At 34.9% G+C, this 19,500-nt stretch overlaps 1 protein-coding gene and 1 long non-coding RNA gene across 3 annotated transcripts in view; one reads left to right on the forward strand and one right to left on the reverse strand.

Annotated features, from left to right (window-relative positions):
• LOC127716501 (uncharacterized) overlaps nucleotides 1-19,500 on the forward strand; it is a 295,020-nt gene that overhangs the window by 17,562 nt on the left and 257,958 nt on the right. The gene's annotated exons all lie outside the window — the stretch shown is intronic.
• Nucleotides 13,791-14,615, reverse strand: LOC127716524 (uncharacterized). The gene is made up of 2 exons (XR_007988974.1): nucleotides 14,528-14,615; nucleotides 13,791-14,304 (listed from the first exon to the last, which is right to left on the reverse strand). It is a non-coding gene; the product is annotated as an uncharacterized LOC127716524 (long non-coding RNA).

Here is a 19,500-nt window from a genome sequence, read left to right on the forward strand (position 1 = left end):
CGCCTGTAGGCCCCTGTTTCTGTAATTTTTATATAGAAATATCACTGTGTCTAGCTGTGTTCGCCTGTAGCCAGCACATTCTATGTTTAATTTAGAAATTACGTTGTGTCCACTTGTGTCCGCCTGTATCCCTAGTTTTTATAATTTTTATAAAGGAATAGCACTGTGTCCAGCTGTGTCCGCCTGTGGCCACCAGATTCTATAAGTTTTATATAGAAATTACGTTGTGTCCACTTGTGTCCGCCTGTATCCCCAGTTTTTATAATTTTTATAAAGGAATAGCACTGTGTCCAGCTGTGTCCGCCTGTAGCCACCAGATTCTATAAGTTTTATATAGAAATTACGTTGTGTCCACTTGTGTCCGTCTGTAGCCTCCTGTTTCTTAAAGTTTTATATAGAAATAGCACTGTGTCCAGCTGTGTCCGCCTGTAGCAAGCAGATTCTATACGTTTTCTTTAGAAATTACATTAATGTGTCTACTCGTGTCCGCCTGTATCCCCATATATCTTTAAGTTCTAAATAGGAAATAGCACTGTGTCCAGCTGTGTCCGCCTGTAGCCAGCAGATTCTATAGTTTTATATAGAAATTACGTTGTGTCCACTTGTGTCCGTCTGTAGACCCCTGTTTCCTAAAGTTTTATATAGAAATAGCACTGTGTCCAGCTGTGTCCGCCTGTAGCCAGCAGATTCTATAAGTTTCATATGGAAATTATGTTGTGTCCACTTGTGTCTGCCTGTAGCCCCCTGTTTCTGGTAGCACTCCACAGTTAGGTGTATAGTTTCGCATTTTGGCCCCTGTGGATGTTTCAAATATGAGAGCTAGTGTGCAATAAAATTCATTTTTGGATAGCTGAGGATTAAAATAGCCTTCCTATTGGGTTTATATGAACATCAAGATTATGTAATGTATGTAATATAGGCTGTTTTCTGTATGACAGTCCGTATTTGCATATCCATACCTACATTGGTCCGGCAATTATTGTAATGTTTTTTTCCAACTTTTTGTCGCACGAACTTTGTAATTAAATTTTACGAAAAAATGAGGCGAAACACACCCATTTTTTATTTGATTATTAGGAAGATTAATGTCAACAGTTTCTAAAAAGGTACCACTCATTGGCATTGAAATTCTAGTTTGATCCAAATTTTGGGGGGCTATGTGACATTTTCACCCCCCTTTTTGCAATATTTTATGGTAAATAAATGCAGAATGTTGCCATGGATACACATAGAAGGAATTATATTTCACCCTTTTAACTTTTGAAAATCAAATCTATGGAAGATACTGATTACATACATATGCACATGTACAATACAAACAGTTAGGTTAATGTATTAGAAATCCAGGAATAGGAGATGATAAAATATTTTGTGGTTTATTTTTAATTTTATTTTCTAACTGTGGAGTGCTACCTCTGTAATTGTCTCGCCTGCGACGAAAGTCGCAGAAAGTGAGACATAGGTATTACTATCCGGCGGCGGCGTAAACTATTTGTATAAAGCTTTATATTTCAGAAGGTAGAAGACCTGGATGCTTCATACTTTGTATGCAGATACCTTATGTTACGAACTTTCCGTCTGTCATATGTCCAATGTCCTTGACCTTATTTTCATGGTTCAGCGACTGCTTGTAAAAAAAGTTTAGTTTTTTTGTTATATAAATTTCTCACTTATTATGAGTAATAGGATAACTATATTTGGTATATGGGTTCCTTGCAACGTCTACATGTCCATCAGACAGGGTTCACCTGACCTCAGCCTCATTTCATGGATCAGTGATCAAGGTTAAAGTTACGTGATAAGTCCGTTTCTCAGATACTACAAGCAGTAGGTCAGCTATATGTGGTGTATGGAATGATTATAAGGGATACATGTCAGTCTGGCAGGTTTCATCTGACCTTGATCTCATTTTCACGGTTCATTGGTCAATGTTAAGTTTTTGTGTTTTGGTCTGTTTTTCTAATACTATAAGCCATTGGTCAACTATATTTGGTGTATGGAATGATTGTAAGGTGTACATGTCTGTCTGGCAGGTGTCATTTGTCCTTGACCTATTTTCATGGTTCATTGGTCAATGTTAAGTTTTTGTGTTTTGGTCTGTTTTTCTAATACTATAAGCAATAGGTCAACTATATTTGGTGTATGGAATGATTGTAAGGTGTACTATCTGACTGGCAGGTGTCATTTGTCCTTGACCTCATTTTCATGGTTCATTGGTCAATGTTAAGTTTTTGTGTTTTGGTCTGTTTTTCTAATACTATAAGCAATAGGTCAACTATATTTGGTGTATGGAATGATTGTAAGGTGTACATGTCTGTCTGGCAGGTGTCATTTGTCCTTGACCTCATTTTCATGGTTCATTGGTCAATGTTAAGTTTTCTTGGTTAAGACTATTTCTTAGAAACTATAAGCAATAGGTCAACTTTGTTTGGTTTATTGAATGATTGTAAGGTGTACATGTATTTCTTGTTTGGTTTATCTGACCTTGACCTCATTTTCTTGGATCATGTTAAGTTTATGTGTTACTTGTAGTAAAGCTTTATATTTAGGACTATCAACATAATATCTATGGTTAGAAAAGAAGGCGAGACATTTCAGCGTGTGCACTCTTGTTTTTATATAGAAATAGCACTGTGTCCAGCTGTGTCCGCCTGTAGCCAGCAGATTCTATAGTTTTATATAGAAATTACGTTGTGTCCACTTGTGTCCGTCTTTAGCCTCCTGTTTCTTCAAGTTTTATATAGAAATAGCACTGTGTCCAGCTGTGTCCGCCTGTAGCAAGCAGATTCTATACGTTTTCTTTAGAAATTACATTAATGTGTCTACTCGTGTCCGCCTGTATCCCCATATATCTTAAAGTTTTAAATAGGAAATAGCACTGTGTCCAGCTGTGTCCGCCTGTAGCCAGCAGATTCTATAGTTTTATATAGAAATTACGTTGTGTCCACTTGTGTCCTTCTGTAGACCCCTGTTTCCTAAAGTTTTATATAGAAATAGCACTGTGTCCAGCTGTGTCCGCCTGTAGCCAGCAGATTCTATAAGTTTCATATGGAAATTACGTTGTGTCCACTTGTGTCTGCCTGTAGCCCCCTGTTTCTGGTAGCACTCCACAGTTAGGTGTGTAGTTTCGCATTTTGGCCCCTGTGGATTTTTCAAATATGACAGCTAGTGTGCAATAAAATTCATTTTTGGATAGCTGAGGATTAAAATAGCCTTCCTATTGGGTTTATATGAACATCAAGATTATGTAATGTATGTAATATAGGCTGTTTTCTGTATGACAGTCCGTATTTGCATATCCATACCATACATTGGTCCGGCAATTATTGTAATGTTTTTTTCCAACTTTTTGTCGCACGAACTTTGTAATTAAATTTTACGAAAAAATGAGGCGAAACACACCCATTTTTTATTTGATTATTAGGAAGATTAATGTCAACAGTTTCTAAAAAGGTATCACTCATTGGCATTGAAATTCTAGTTTGATCCAATTTTTGGGGGGCTATGTGACATTTTCACCCCCCTTTTTGCAATATTTTATGGTAAATAAATGCAGAATGTTGCCATGGATACACATAGAAGGAATTATATTTCACCCTTTTAACTTTTGAAAATCAAATCTATGGAAGATACTGATTACATACATATGCACATGTACAATACAAACAGTTAGGTTAATGTATTAGAAATCCAGGAATAGGAGATGATAAAATATTTTGTGGTTTATTTTTAATTTTATTTTCTAACTGTGGAGTGCTACCTCTGTAATTGTCTCGCCTGCGACGAAAGTCGCAGAAAGTGAGACATAGGTATTACTATCCGGCGGCGGCGTAAACTATTTGTATAAAGCTTTATATTTCAGAAGGTAGAAGACCTGGATGCTTCATACTTTGTATGCAGATACCTTATGTTACGAACTTTCCGTCTGTCATATGTCCAATGTCCTTGACCTTATTTTCATGGTTCAGGGACTGCTTGTAAAAAAAGTTTAGTTTTTTTGTTATATAAATTTCTCACTTATTATGAGTAATAGGATAACTATATTTGGTATATGGGTTCCTTGCAACGTCTACATGTCCATCAGACAGGGTTCACCTGACCTCAGCCTCATTTCATGGATCAGTGATCAAGGTTAAAGTTACGTGATAAGTCCGTTTCTCAGATACTACAAGCAGTAGGTCAGCTATATGTGGTGTATGGAATGATTATAAGGGATACATGTCAGTCTGGCAGGTTTCATCTGACCTTGATCTCATTTTCACGGTTCATTGGTCAATGTTAAGTTTTTGTGTTTTGGTCTGTTTTTCTAATACTATAAGCCATTGGTCAACTATATTTGGTGTATGGAATGATTGTAAGGTGTACATGTCTGTCTGGCAGGTGTCATTTGTCCTTGACCTATTTTCATGGTTCATTGGTCAATGTTAAGTTTTTGTGTTTTGGTCTGTTTTTCTAATACTATAAGCCATTGGTCAACTATATTTGGTGTATGGAATGATTGTAAGGTGTACATGTCTGTCTGGCAGGTGTCATTTGTCCTTGACCTATTTTCATGGTTCATTGGTCAATGTTAAGTTTTTGTGTTTTGGTCTGTTTTTCTAATACTATAAGCAATAGGTCAACTATATTTGGTGTATGGAATGATTGTAAGGTGTACTATCTGACTGGCAGGTGTCATTTGTCCTTGACCTCATTTTCATGGTTCATTGGTCAATGTTAAGTTTTTGTGTTTTGGTCTGTTTTTCTAATACTATAAGCAATAGGTCAACTATATTTGGTGTATGGAATGATTGTAAGGTGTACATGTCTGTCTGGCAGGTGTCATTTGTCCTTGACCTCATTTTCATGGTTCGTTGGTCAATGTTAAGTTTTCTTGGTTAAGACTATTTCTTAGAAACTATAAGCAATAGGTCAACTATGTTTGGTTTATTGAATGATTGTATGGTGTACATGTATTTCTTGTTTGGTTTATCTGACCTTGACCTCATTTTCTTGGATCATGTTAAGTTTATGTGTTACTTGTAGTAAAGCTTTATATTTAGGACTATCAACATAATATCTATGGTTAGAAAAGAAGGCGAGACATTTCAGCGTGTGCACTCTTGTTTTTATATAGAAATAGCACTGTGTCCAGCTGTGTCCGCCTGTAGCCAGCAGATTCTATAGTTTTATATAGAAATTACGTTGTGTCCACTTGTGTCCGTCTGTAGCCTCCTGTTTCTTCAAGTTTTATATAGAAATAGCACTGTGTCCAGCTGTGTCCGCCTGTAGCAAGCAGATTCTATACGTTTTCTTTAGAAATTACATTAATGTGTCTACTCGTGTCCGCCTGTATCCCCATATATCTTAAAGTTTTAAATAGGAAATAGCACTGTGTCCAGCTGTGTCCGCCTGTAGCCAGCAGATTCTATAGTTTTATATAGAAATTACGTTGTGTCCACTTGTGTCCGCCTGTATCCCCAGTTTTTATAATTTTTATAAAGGAATAGCACTGTGTCCAGTTGTGTCCGCCTGTAGCCAGCACATTCTATGTTTTATATAGATATTACGTTGTTTCCACTTGTGTCCGCCTATCTCCCCCTATATCTTTAAGTTTTATATAGAAATTACGTTGTGGCCATTTGTGTCCGCCTGTAGGCCCCTGTTTCTGTAATTTTTATAGAAATATCACTGTGTCCAGCTGTGTCCGCCTGTAGCCAGCAGATTAAATAAGTTTTATATAGAAATTACGTTGTGTCCACTTGTGTCCGTCTGTAGACCCCTGTTTCCTAAAGTTTTATATAGAAATAGCACTGTGTCCTGCTGTGTCTGCCTGTAGCCAGCAGATTCTATAAGTTTTATATAGATATTACGTTGTGTCCACTTGTGTCCGCCTGTAGGCCCCTGTTTCTGTAATTTTTATATAGAAATATCACTGTGTCTAGCTGTGTTCGCCTGTAGCCAGCACATTCTATGTTTTATATAGAAATTACGTTGTATCCACTTGTGTCCGCCTGTATCCCCATTTTTTATAATTTTTATAAAGGAATAGCACTGTGTCCAGCTGTGTCCGCCTGTGGCCACCAGATTCTATAAGTTTTATATAGAAATTACGTTGTGTCCACTTGTGTCCGCCTGTATCCTCAGTTTTTATAATTTTTATAAAGGAATAGCACTGTGTCCAGCTGTGTCCGCCTGTAGCCACCAGATTCTATAAGTTTTATATAGAAATTACGTTGTGTCAACTTGTGTCCGCCTGTTTCCCCAGTTTTTATAATTTTTATAAAGGAATAGCACTGTGTCCAGCTGTGTCCGCCTGTAGCCAGCATATTCTATAAGTTTTATATAGAAATTACGTTGTGTCCACGTGTCCTCCTGTATCCCCATTTTTTATAATTTTTATAAAGGAATTGCACTGTGTCCAGCTGTGTCCGCCTGTAGCCAGCAGATTCTATAAGTTTTATATAGATATTACGATGTGTCCACTTGTGTCCGCCTATCTCCCCCTATATCTTTAAGTTTTATATAGAAATAGCACTGTGTCCAGCTGTGTCCGCCTGAAGCCAGCAGATTCTATAAGTTTTATATAGATATTACGTTGTGTCCACTTAAGTCCGTCTGTAGTCACTAGTTTTTATATATTTTATATAGAAATAACGTTGTGTCTAGCTGTGTCCGCCTGAATCCTAAGTTTTATATAAGAAATAGCACTTGGTAACTGTATCCACTATTATCAGGGGCGTGGCTAGGCCAATATGATGTGTACTCAATGCCGAAGGAGGAAGTCAAACGGCAGGGGGGTTTGGGGCCCCCAGAAGCTCTTGGTAAATGGTGCAAAATCCTGCATTCTCGCAATTTCCTAGGACTTATAATGACCTCACCAAAATCTTATTTTCATGAGTAACAAGTCAACTTTAACAAAAAAAAAAATTCAAAAAAAAAAATTTATTAGAGAAAAACAAACAAGTACTGTTGGCTTAGGAATTTGGATTTTCTAATGTGTAGTGGGTTGATCTTGATTAAATTAAATTAAAATAATATTCGCTGCTAGTTAGTTTAGGTTAAAAGGGGTGGTAAAGGGTGGTACTTGCACGGAAATAACGTTAAATACATAAAAGGAATAACAATTTCACGGTGAACGTGAATAATTTCGTCCATGAACGTTGATAACGAACGCGTATCATACGTTGGAAACCTTTAACTAGCAAGTATATAATATATACGTTTTAAGTCCCAAAATCTGAATCAAATCTAGTAAGGAAAATCATCAAATTATTTCCGATTTCTTTTTATTAACTTCCTAAACGATAGTCTTTTAATTTTACCAAGCATGGAATACAAGCACTTTAAATCTCGAAGCATTGAAAATAAGCACTTTTAATCTCGAAGCACGTATAATTAAGTTGGGGAAACACTTTGAACGAGGCACCCGTCTTGCACAACCGAACGTAAAAATAAAAAAGTCAAAACTCGATGATAGTCAATTTAAATAAAAGAAAGAAAAAAAACGGCAAGCACTATGCACGAAAATTACCCTTTTCCAACCCCGTTAAACTTAAGTCAGACTGGACTGTTTAAAAAAATCTGTTATGACGACGTATGTAATTAAGACTATGCATACCTCGCATGAAAATCATGAGAATGAATCGTTGTCCATAGTCTCTTTAGAACGTCATATTTTATTTCGTCAGTTATTTTGAAATCTTCAGAAAAGATGTCAGGACTGGGTAAGGAGACATAGAATTGTTTTCTGACACCTCGAGGACCATTTTAATTGTTTGCATCAGCAACATAAACATGATGCTGGTTCCGTAAATTAAAAGTAATTTCAGGAACGGAATATAGCTACAAAATGATTATTAACATGTTTGTAAGATAGTTTTTAATTTTATTTATTACTTTAGTTTTATTCTTACTAGATTTACCATATTTTTATTTTTGTATAATTTTCGATGTGTACGCAACTGCGTTTTTGCGTACCGGTTGCTACGCGCCTGATTATTGATTGTTTATATATAGATATAACGCTGTTTATATTTGTACTCTTTTTGGTGAAGCCATACATACGTGTCCATGTATCCCCGGACACAAAATGCATGCTAACTATATTTTGCACCGAAAATAGGACATATCTACGGATTGACGGCATTGCACAACACTGTAACTCGCCTATTTTATTACAGAGGCCTGCACGGAAGAAAGTCCCGCTCTAAAATTCTAAGTATTTTGCTAATTTACTTCACTATTATGCCGTCAATCATCATAACTCAACCCCTTGCACGTGAAAGGTGTTGTAGATTCGAACTTACAATCTAATAAAGTAAAAACAGCCGGAATAGCATGCCGTTCAGTTGTGTGTTGTTTGGTTGCTGTTTTATTGATGTATACCTTGCATCTTCTTTTGTTCATATTCTAAACATTGAAAATATTATCTCATTTTATAGCCGATGTTTATCATTAAAAAACTATTTCACGGCACCCCCTTTTCTAAAAGAAAAATCAAAACACAAAACAATGTAAAAAGCAAAAGTAAAACACAAAAAAAATGTTTTCCGCACATAATACGAAGCAAAACAAGCTACTTAAATTCTCTCAGAGATTAGCATACGATGTTAACTGTTAATAACAGATCTTTGATTGTTTTTGTTGAATTTATATATATATATATCTTTCATGGAATCGAGACTATTAAGAGCGAGACATATTGTGTATTGGTGGTCATCTGTCTATTTGTCGAAGACTGTATGTATGCATCAAGATGTTTTTTTTTTATTTCTGTTGTCGGGCTGCTGTTACATTGACGTATAATCCCTGTCTGATTCTCCTTCTATTTCACACTTAATTTTCCGTGTACACTGTTGGCTGAAAAAAAGGAAATCTGATAGCACTTATAAGACATATTTCTAGGACACCTGTCTTTTGTTGAAGACTACAGATCTCCCTCTAGATGTCTTTCGGTTTATTTCTGTAGTTGGGTTGCTGTCTCATTGACGTATACCTCACACCTCTTTTTATTCGTGCATCGTGCTATGTTTCGTTTACTATAGGTTATTAAAGAATGATATGATGTCCTGCACTCTAATATCGGTTACTGTACTTTAGAGAAAATATCATACAGCAACGCCATAAACAGTACAAGAGGGTCTGGATGGGGGCGGGGGGTCCTTCAATTCTGCATTCTTAATTTGTTGATCCATTTTTAGGCAGTTAAGCTGCCTTATGCTACCACCCTAGATTTGTGTTCTTCCCACTGAATGTTGTAAAAAGTGCTATTGTTATTATCTAGCTGGGTAATATGTTATTAATAACTAATTGGGCACTTTTTTCATACTTTCAATTCTGGAATACAAAAAATATGACCAGAAAAACCTTAAATGATCGTCGAACCACCCAAAATTTTTGAAGTTGCACATAGGCAGTAGTGCTCAATAGAAATCCGTACGTAGTTTATTATCCCATGTGCTTTTGGCTAAGAGCTTTTGGCTAAGATGACAAAGAACAATTGTATGAAATATTTCATCGCCGAAAATCTCTAATTGCAAGTCGTTTACATTTCCCAAATGGCAAACGGCGCAGCAATATTGTTCATGTACACCAAATCTCTATGATAGAGGAAATAAAGTTATACATAGTAGTCTAAGTTGGCGGTAATTTTAACTTACACGAAACGTAAGCTAGTAAGTATTCTGATGTTATAAAGTAAGTTTTGTTTATCATGATCTTCTTTTCGTTTAAGAAGATTGTGATTAATCAATTAATTTCAATTAAATGTATGCACATTTAAATTCCTTTCTTTTATTAAATTATTCCGACTGAACCTGCCAATAAGGTGTAACACCACTAATTCGGCCCGGCCAGAAAGCACATACCAGAAAGTAGTACATATTTAGCACAAAATAGTTCCTACGCATGAGTGTAACTTTCAAAATATGTAGAATATTTAGGTATTGTTGATATCAAATGAAAGCTTAATGACTGGTGATCATTGTAGAACACTTTTTGACTTATAATTTTAAATATTAAAAAAACTGCACCAAATTTTATAAAGAGGGTACTTTTTGCCTGTATGTCAGATCTGAAGTACCTGTTTTGGTACATCCGAAGTTCCGGGAACCAGTTCTTTCTTATATGCCATTAAAGGTATGTTGATTTTTCCAGTACAAGACACCGTAAAGTGTTGCTTTGACATGCAATGATTGTCACTTTATTTGAACTTGAAACAAAAGAGCTGTGTCTGCTTGAAATTGAGGAATTTAACATAGAAAGCAACGGGGCCATGAATTAGTGGTGTACTTCCATAAAGTCAGGGGAATATAAGTAAGGGGAAAGGAAACCAATGATACTATGCTTGGAAGATTTCGTTCGAACCTCTCTGGGTTTGACTATAATTTATGAGAAAATATCAGAGCTGTTCGAAAAATAATTTGTGTCATGCTATTGGTTTAAAAGTTTTGACGGAAGTATGACAATAAGTTATAACATGAATATTTATATATTTGAACTCTGTTTTTCTATCACTAAAAGGTCAATACACAGTTTTGTTTATCTAGGCGGCGTATTAATCACAACCACGCGCCACATCGTTCCTCCATTATACTGTTGAAGATAGTATAACCAGAGACATATAGATACATGTCTCTGGTATAACCATTACCGACAGTGTTTTTTTTTATTAATTAGTTTTTTTCTGCTTTTTGCTGTTTTTTTTTTTTTTTTGTCGGTGATCGAATTAATAGCAGATAGTTTGTTGTTAATCTGCAATACTTCATGTACACCTTATACTTGGTCCGCGGTGTATTCGACCGACTGTTTCATTTTACAAAGGATTTGATTTCACTATACAAATCCTGGATTTTACCATAGATGTATGGTTTTTTTAATACAGCTATGATTTTACGTACGGTTGTTTTTTTCTCTCTTGTTACACTAGTCCGTAAACGTGCGCATTATCCTTTCTTTTCAAAGGCTTTTGGTGGTATTTTCATTTTTCTTTCTTTCTTTTTTTTAGGGGGAGGGGGTACATTTGATTTTAAAATGGTATATAGAAAATAAAATATAAGAAATAGTAAAATAAGCAATGAAAATATCAGAAAACAGAAATAGAAAGTATTGACTCCGAGGTCATAAATGATTGGGCTATTATATTATAATTCATGCAATTTAAATTTTATGACTCCCTTTCTTTTTCTTTTTAATAATCGTTGTAGCCGTAACCTTTGGTATTGGTATTGTGTTTGAAGTTTAACACACGGTTTTCATTACCTTTATGGTTTATTCCTATTCAAAGAATTTGTCAGTTTAACTGATTGTATTTTTTCTCATTATATGAATTTAAAAATTTGAACTCTCGGTAGGTGGTACTTCGGTACGTAATCCTTTCACAAAAAAGCTAGGATATGCAGATATACGAATGAATATATTTTGTATAAATTTATGATTTCCCTTAATACGTTATATTATATCTTACTTTTTTAATACACGGGTTGGCAAGCGATTTCAAAATACTCTTGAAGAGTAATATATATGCATTGCTTTACATCATATTTTACCCTGTTTTCATCTTCAATCAATGTTTCATATACCATATCCGTTGCTGATCCAGGATTTAAAAAAGGGGGAACCACTAAAAAACATCAGGAGTGGGGCATACAGTCTAAATGCAATAGACATGTATTCCTATAAGGGTGGGCGGGTCCACTTGTCTACCCATCCCCTCACCTCAATCCAATTATGTATGGATTAAGGGGGAGGGCGTAGAATGCATACGCCCCCTTTAATTGGATAATGTATCATTGTTTAGCATTAAATCGTACAAGCAATTCTGGACCGCCCCAAATCTTTACAAATTCTTTTGATTCTTGTTTTTTAAAACACACCATCAGAATCAGAAACGAAAATAAAATATGAAAGCCAGCAACCAACGACAATCACCGAAATACAGCAGCACCTGTGTTGGAGACCCATTGGTGGCTATGGGCTGTTTTCTGCACTTTGGTCTGGTTGTTGTCTCTTTTAACACATTCCCCGCTTCCATTCTCAATTTGATCCTCCATGACATGGGACAAACGCATACAGAACCTGGCAGGGTTAATAATGTTTGTTAGTGCCCAGTCCTCCCTGTGACTCGAGACAGTGGTCAATTTAATTCATGACCCACTCTTTGTGACATTTTAAAGATAAACAAAACTTCGTCAGAAAGACACAACAAAGTATATAAGTTCAGCACTGATCCTGATATGAAGCTGTTATCAGTCACAGCAAAATGGTAAACTACAGGCTCAATGCGCCTAAAATGCTGATCTTTTTTTGTTTCAACTCGTCTTTTATTGACATACAATATTTAAGCAATATTTTACACACCACTAAGCACCATCGATCATGTCACTTTGGTTTGAATTGGTTCAGTAGTTTCAGGGCAGCTCTTTTAACTAGACAATAGTCTGTGTCACCATAGATGTATACATCTATGGTGTCACTCACTTGGATCTATTTGCATCTTCAAAAATGGCCACTCTCTTACATTATAGACCCGATTCTAATTCAGCATGCATATCTTATATGTAAATCATGCATATTGCTGATCATTTTGGCTGGTTACAGTTTCTCTTTTAAACTACTATTGAATTTGCCCAAAATGCAAAAATTGATTAAATCACTATTTAATGGTAATAATTCCTTAAAGACTCATCCAAAAGTGTTTGCTGTGTACAGACTGACCAGAATAAAAATCAACAAAGTTTATACTAGACACCATAAGAACCATTCACCTCAAGTTTGGTAAAAAGTTTACAATGGACAACAAGTAAGTTTATACAGTAGTTCAGTGGCTTTATGGGGATGTGAGCTAAAAGGTTTACAGACGACAAACAATGAACTGAGTATGAAGACACAATTAGTCACTTTTGCCAGATTAGCTTATAAAAAAGGATTCTCTCATAACTCATCTATTTTTAATGTGTGTATATGTCAATGTATACATTGTTTATTGTATTAATTTGAGTATTTTCTTGATCCAAAACAAACTTGTTTCATAGGTGGCTTTCGGTTGTTGTCTGCTCTTTGGTCGGGTTGTTGTCTCTTTGACATATTCCCCATTTCCATTTCCATTCTCAATTTTATTGTTTCATAAGTTTATGAAACTTGCCTTCCTCATGTCAGGTCAAACTTGATATCATTATGATGCCAATGATGATTCCAACAGTCTAAATTGTTATCAGGTCAAATATTTGCAATATTACAAAGCCTTGATGCAGATTTTTTTTAAATTTGTTGGACAAAATGATATATTTTCAAAGGGAATAAAAACAAAGAAGGCAAAAACAGCATTTCTTTAAAACATATAAAACTTCTGTATCAGACAATTACTTTATTTTTGGATATATTGTAATGTATGTGTCAGAATTAGATCCTATCAAACTAACTTATGCAGTAAACTTTTTTGTTTAAAATATGTACTACTTTCCAGTATGTTCTTTTTCGACTTAGCCTGATTGAGTGGTGTTACATCTTACAAAGTCTATCCAAATTATTTTTGCAAAAAATTCCGCTAAAGCCGGTGCTAGGGGCCGTCTTAAACTTGCAGTGAAGTGAGAGTTTCTTTGCTCAGAGTTGAGGTCTCACTGTGACTTTGGGATGAAGAACAGCAATAAAAGCACTGTTCCTTTGCTTTTTTGTTGTGCATTTACTGATTTTGTGTCATGGATGGATACTCCATAACCTTTGTTTTTCTATTAATATTGAAAATCTCTAAATCCAAGTCACTGCACCATATCCTAGGGACAGGGCCTCAAAATAGTTGTCAAACTGATATGTACTGATAGTAATACAACTTTATATTAAATATCAATGATCTATCACAAGTAATACCTGTCAAACTTACTAACTTAAGCAGAAAACTTAACAATTGTTGATGCCAGAGCCATCGTCGCCAGAAAAGGAACCCTTATGTCTCACTTTCCCGGACTTTCATCGCAGGCGAGAAAAAAATATATATATATAGTCGATTGTTTATAGCTTCTCATACAAAGAATAAAATTATTAATGTTTAGATAACTTATAAATAAAAAGTCAAATAAAGATAAAGTCACATATACAAGTACATAAAACTATATAAGCTCAGTATTCAGAATGAATTCAATTAATTTGCTTTCATACACTCAAATGGAAAAAAAAGTTAGGTCTTTAAATAGGAATATAGAACTCCTTACACAATTTATTCCTTGTGAAGAAGCTAATGAGGAACTGAAGAAATTAATTAATATCAGTCATTTCTTATGATTCAAAACAGCATCTGTATGCATGTAACTCCACAATCAGATGAGTCTCCTGCAAAAATTGAAATTGAGAGATGAAATAAAGAATAAAACATTTTATAGCAGTAAAAGGTAAACTGTTTTATCAAAATCAAAACATAACAACTTTATTTTAATTTAACTACAAATGGTACAGTGGCCAATTACAATGCAAAATATTAATACCGATTTAATTTTACTATTGAAATGTCCCCTATTCAAAAAGAACAAACAAATTTACTACTGTGAAAACTCACCTATTTCACCTGTACTATAAAGACTGTTTAATATCTTTATCCAATCAGTTTTTCCCACTTACATTAAGTGACCAACAGTGAACAAACAATTTGTAAATAAAAAAAAAAAATGAAATATTACAATACCAGTAATATTCTTTGAACTGGAAAAAAAGTTTTTTGTTCAAATAATGTTCTTTGATCCATTCTGTTATGTCAGGGTCTTGTATAAGGTATGGGTTTTACTCATTATTGAAGACCATTTGTTGACTTATAGTTGCTTTAATCCTGTCATTTAAACTCTGTTGGATAGTTGTCTCATTGGCAATCATATCACATATATCTAATATCCTTATTTTATACAATACTTGTTCTGTGCATTTAGTATATGAAATTGTTTGAGAAATTGAAGAAATTGATTTTTTTTTCTCTTCTTAAAATAACTCAAGGTTTTTCTGTGTAAAATGTTTATATATGGCAATGGTATTATGAAACTACAATATGTTTGAACTGTTTTGTGTAAAATTAAAATTAAATAAAACATGACAATATTGACAGATAGTTTCCAATGTGGCACATATTTTATCTGTCCAAGGACAATTATATATTACTTAAGAAAAATTTGTTGGGTTCTTATATACTTCTATGTATTAAATATCTTACAAAATGTAGTCAAGAAATCCCTAACAATGTAATTTTCCCTATAATATCTATTAACAAGCAGCATAACTCCTGTAAAAACAATTTGACTGAACAGTTCCAAGACCTTGCTGGTACAATGTATTAACCTTTGATAATGATTTTAATAACTTCTGACACCAAAAAATGTACAATGTATACCTACCATCAGATGGACGCAAGGTACTTCTACAAAATATTCTATATCCCCCATCCAGCATGGGTCAAGAAAACAACAACCACATTACTCAGTACATGCAGTACAACATGCATTTAATACCAACTTCTGGGGGTATTGCCTAACCTTAGAAAATCAGGTTTATAATAATTTGCCAACCCTGTAAAATTCAATGGCAAACTTTACATGTTATGTAATGTGAGTATGAACACTGCTTTGTGCTAGACAGGCGAACTTAGTCACCTTTTTAACATGCCATTTCTACTGTAAACATTCTACAGGAAGACATGAGCGGCTTAAGTCCTCAGCTGACCAAGTATTTACTCTAGTTACCCCTTAAAGCAGAGGGTGCTTAGCAGAGAAGCAGCAAAACCATTTTTCAAGTCAATAGATTGACTTGGCCCCAGATCCAACTTATAACTTCCCATGATTCATGCCTGCACACTACAGTTTAGTTACATTTTGTACCTGACATTACTACAAGACATCTGATGCAGTTCATGTACATTGTACATATACAAACTATATATACATGTATGTGTAAATGTAGAAGCAGCCTGCACTGTTAGCCACTAGTCTGATGCCCCAGACTAGTAAAATTTTATTTGGACTAGTTAATTTTTGCAAAACTTTGTTTAGACACATAAGGAAAATGTCTGAATATTTGCCTAGTAGTTCGAAAAGATTTTGGTGCAGACTGTCTAAGAAGAGGAATGTACAATATGTATTTCTATTAAATAATTAATTGCAATTTTGCTATATATATACATGTAATATACGAGCTTTTCTATTGTGGTAATTGAATAAAAAAGATACTGCCATGGTATATATCAATGTATGCTGAGACAGCAACCATACGACATGACTAAATGACATCTAGGCCCTACATGTACATATAAATTTGGGATAGATGATCAGATGGACACATATATGATAGCCAAGTCAGCTGACCTTGGCTATGGATTATACCTTCAGATAACTACCAGACACACTGCATAACTCAACATCCAAGCTGAACATGTATATTGTTTTGTACATCATGCATGTTAAACACTAATTATTGCATTATGGTTGTAAATTGCAAATCACTTTTGCTTCTGAACATCCTTTTCAGAATTAGGGACTATTTCTAGAGTTGGAAATGTACTGGGTGGTAAACAATTATTGACGTTGTGTTTCATTAGCATATCAATAAAATAACAACATGCAATATGTGCAACTGAAAACTCGTTATTTTGTTTACCGATCTTACTTTTTCAACATATAATATCAAGTAACAATAATATATCAATTATATTTTAAGTTATAACTTAAAAAATATGAAAGTATATCTTTTATACGCCAGAAATTTAAAAAAGTTGAAATCCCCATTATCTTGGGATTTCAATTTTAACATTTTTCAATAGCACAACTTTTTTGCAGTCAGATTTAACATATTTGCACCGTGTGATTATAATAGGCATATAGATAAACCGAAAGATCATGATCTTAAATAAATTATGGCAAAGTAACAAGTCATTCTTCTTCATACGATCTGCATAACCAACCTTTTTGTAAACACAAAACTTGATTTTCCCCGGATAGCCGCCATGTTTGCGTTAGATTAATGAGTTCTTTCCCCTTACTGATAAAGTTGTTGTTGTTTTATGAATGACAAAGATGAAAATCGACGTTGATCGGATGTTTTATAAAATGTGGACAACTCGTCCCAGAGACAACTCGGACCGCTTGTCAGATTTACTTAGGGTTTCATAAAATGTTAGACTAACATGTCAAGCGGAGCCATCAATCTTTCGTTTGTGCCTTGGGGTCTATTTAGGGGTATTTTGAGGGGCCTTAAGAAGGGAGGAGTTTAATATAGAACCCTATGGGATTTTATTTTTTTTCAATTTTCAAATGACTATTACTTGAAAATAGTAAGTGATAGACGCACACGGTCTTCAGTAATAATAACAGGACAATAGAACAAATCAAATAAAATATAGGGTGAGTTCCTGGGGGTCATCCCACCCCCTTCAATTCGAAAATGTGCTTTTATCTTGTAAACGGTCGCGATCCCCACCCCTAAACCATATATATACTTGTGTTGGGACAATAAAACAAATCAAATGAAAATTTGGGGGAATCCCCAGCGTCACCCCATCCCCTTATGTTTGAGAACTTGTAAAACGGTCGAGATCCCCACCCTACTGCATATATATTCTTGTATGGAACAGTAAAACAAATCAAATGAAAGATAGGGGAGTCCACAGGGGTCACCCCCTTGTTTTTTGAAAACTTGTAAACGGTCGAGATCCCCACCCCTAAACAGTATATATTCATGTATGGGACAAGGTAACAAATCAAATGAAATATAAAGAGAGTCCCTGTGGTCACCCCCACCCCCTTCTTTTTGAAAACTTGTAAACGGTTGAAATCCCCACCCGTAAACCATATATATTCATTTATGGGACAAGATAACAAATCAAATGAAATATAGGGGAGTTCCTGGGGTCACCCCCACCCCCTTATTTTTGAAAACTTGTAAACGGTCGAGATCCCCACCCCTAAACCATATATATATTCATTTATGGGACAATAAAACAAATCAAATGAATTATAGGGGGATTCCACGGGGGTCACCCCACCCCCCTTATTTTTGAAAACTTGTAAACGGTTGAGACCCCCACCCCGAAACCATATATATTCTTGTATGGGACAATAAAACAAATCGAATGAAATACAGGGTAAGTCCCCTGGGGATCACTCCCCCCCTTTTTGAGAACTTGTAAACGGTGAGATACCCAACCCTAAACCATATTTATTCCTGTTTGTCATTTCAAGAAGATTTGAATGATATACAGGGTCAATCTCCTAGGGGTCACATATGCATATCACATTACTATACCTAACCAATTTGTACTGGACTTTGCCCAATGTCAGGCGACCATGGGAATGAAGAATTATGGGAGCTCTGTTTGGAAGACTTCGTAACAATTATTTCTTGTTTCTTATAAAATTTAACTGATGCAAAAATAAGTCTAGGTTAATTGAATTTACTTTACTTATTTTTTTAATTATTTCTGGGCCTATGAAAATTTTTATTTATGGCTCATTTTAAAGAAAACATATAAATCTTTCAAGCAGTGTAAAGCCCAAGAATGTTTGACCAACTGTTTTATAATCACCTGTCATTTTACTCCAAACTTGGGATGGAGTGACATCATGGACTTGGTGAAGGTAAGGATCATTTACATTTACTATGGGCAGGTCAATCAGACCTCACCTTTGATCCCTGTAGTAGTAAACCTTTGGCTGATTTGTGTCTCAAAACTTTTGTACTGTAGAACCCAAACACAGTTTTACTGCCAGGGAAGCAAGTCCATTCATACTATTACAAACTCGTACTACGTCAACTTGTACCACTAAAAGTCAACTGGCACCAACATTAACTACCAACTACAACAACTGCAATCATTGCGAACTTGTACCATTGCAAACTCATCATTAAAAATATACATTGATATATGCATTGCTTTTGAGAACCTTGATAAAATATTAATTAATTTGCCTTAATAATCAATTCATTAAATAAACATACATGTACAATATACGAATGTTTAATGTTTGTTCTTTCAAATTAAAAAAAAAAAATGAAGCAACACTGCCACAGTTTTCATAATTATTTTTGCTTTGGTTTTTGGTTAACTGCCTATAGCGCTTACAGTGCTTTGATTCTTGATTCATTATAAATTTTGCCTGGTATTCTCTATTCTTTTTTTTTGCCCTTTATTCTGCACGTTTTGCCCATTATTCTCTATTTTGTAAACCGCATCCAGACCCTCATATCTTTGTGCAATGCAATGCAAAGATTAAAAAAAAACATTACCTTGTCATACTGTCAAAGAATTGTATGAAACATTGGCGGAAGCTTTTATGATTAAGAGATATATAGTTATATAAAAAAATAAGATGTGGTATGATTGCATGCCAATGAGACAACTCTCTACCAGAGACCAAATGACATAGAAGTTGCCAGCTATAGGTCACCGTACGGCCTTCAACAATGAGCAAAACCCATATCACAACGACAGCTATAAAAGTTCCCGAAATGACAAATGTAAAACAATTCAAACGAGAAAACTAACGGCCAGATTTA

This window comes from Mytilus californianus, unplaced genomic scaffold (genome assembly GCF_021869535.1).
Source record: "Mytilus californianus isolate M0D057914Y unplaced genomic scaffold, xbMytCali1.0.p SCAF_9, whole genome shotgun sequence".
NCBI classification, from domain to species: Eukaryota; Metazoa; Mollusca; class Bivalvia; order Mytilida; family Mytilidae; genus Mytilus; species Mytilus californianus.